The 1,746-nt window shown below is 38.8% G+C and overlaps 1 pseudogene; it reads right to left on the bottom strand.

Moving 5' to 3' along the window:
* Window positions 1-438: 438 nt before the first annotated feature.
* On the bottom strand, window positions 439-1,180 carry LOC130458116 (glyceraldehyde-3-phosphate dehydrogenase-like; annotated as a pseudogene).
* Window positions 1,181-1,746: the final 566 nt, after the last annotated feature.

Here is a 1,746-nt window from a genome sequence, read left to right as displayed (position 1 = left end):
GGCAGGTTCCATTGAGTATTATTACCTTCCTTTTCATACCTCACAAGGCTTTACAAACATCTTAATTTTGAAGCCATTGCTCAAACCACTGTTTCAGAATGGGTTGGGGATGGAATTTCCATAAGAACTGACAATATATTTCTTAGAACATCAATTTATATATTCAAATGCTGCTAACCTAATTCTTATTCTTTATATATCTTTACCTCAATGCATTTGCAAGCGTATTAGTCATATAATTTTATTTTATTTAAACTGAATGTGAATATTTTATTCCTGGTACACAAGAAAGAACTCTATGCTCCTCCCCCCACTACAGGGGTGCTTTGGGGCATGTATGTGATTGGGACATGGGATAACATAAGTTATAGATGTGGGCTTCCCAATGATGGAACTACTCTTTTTTTGTCTGGGGATGAAGATCCATGGCTTTCCACTTTACTCCTTGGAGGCCATGCACATCATGAGGTCTACTTCACAATGGCTGTAATTGTACTCATTGTCATACCAAAAAATGAGTTCATCAAAATGGTTATTGAGGGCAATGTTAGTACAAGTATCAAAGCTAGAAGAGTGAGTATAACTGATAAAGTCACAGGATATAATCTGGTTCTCTGTGTAACTCAAGATTCCCTTCAAGGATCCCTCTGCAGGTTGCTTCACCATCTTCTTAATATCATATTTGGCACCTTTTCCCATGTGACAAGTCAAATTCACCATGGACACATTGGAAGTAGGAACACAGAAGGCCATGCCTGTGTGCTTCCTGTTCAGCTCAAGTATGACCTTGTCCACAGTCTTGGCAATACCAGTGGAAGCAGGGATGATATTCTGGGTAGTGCCACATCCATAACACTACCACATGCCAGGGAGGCCATCTACTATCTTCTGGGCAGCAGTGATGGCATGGACTATGGCCATGAGTTCTTCCACAATGCTGAAGTTGTCATGAATGACTTTGGCCAAAGGGGCCAAGCAGTTGATAGTACACATTACTCATGATCTTGAGGAAATTATCATATTTCTCATGGTTCACCCTTATCACAAAAATTGTGGCATCAGCAGAAGGGTCAGAGATAATGATCCATTTGACTCCATCCTTCAAGTGAACTTTGAACTTTTCCATGATGGGAAAAATGCCAGTGGACTCTATAATGTACTTGGCTCCATATTTTTCCATGGTTACATGATTCATGATTTTTCCCACTCCTCTTTCTTCACTCCTCTTGAGGCTGACAAGCAATTCCACTGGGTTATACATGTATCATTATTCAAAATCTATTTCCATGTTATTCATACTTGCAATTGTGATCTTTAACCTCAAAACCCTAATCAGATCCCCATTGAACCAAATGATTGATAATATGTTTTTCTTCTATGTTGCTGCTCCCACAGTTCTTTCTCTGCATGTCGATAGTGTTCTTTCTCATAAATTCCTCTGAATTGTCCCAGATCATTGCATTGCTGCTAGTAGAAAATTCTAAAACATCTGATTGTGTCATAATGTATCAGTCTCTGTGTACATTGTTCTCCTGGTTCTTCTGCTCATTCCCATCTACATCAATTCCTGGAGGTCTTTCCAGTTAGCATAAAAATCTTCCAGTTCATTCTTCCTTTCAGCACAGTAGTATTCCATCATCATCATATGTCACAATTTGTTCAGCCATTCCCCAATTGAAGGAAATCCCTCATTTTCCAATTTTTTCCACCACAAAGAATGTGGGTATAAATATTTTTGTTCAAGTA

The sequence above is a fragment of the Monodelphis domestica genome, chromosome 3 (assembly GCF_027887165.1).
Source record: "Monodelphis domestica isolate mMonDom1 chromosome 3, mMonDom1.pri, whole genome shotgun sequence".
In the NCBI taxonomy this organism is placed as follows: Eukaryota; Metazoa; Chordata; class Mammalia; order Didelphimorphia; family Didelphidae; genus Monodelphis; species Monodelphis domestica.
This window is presented reverse-complemented; position numbering and strand designations above follow the sequence as displayed.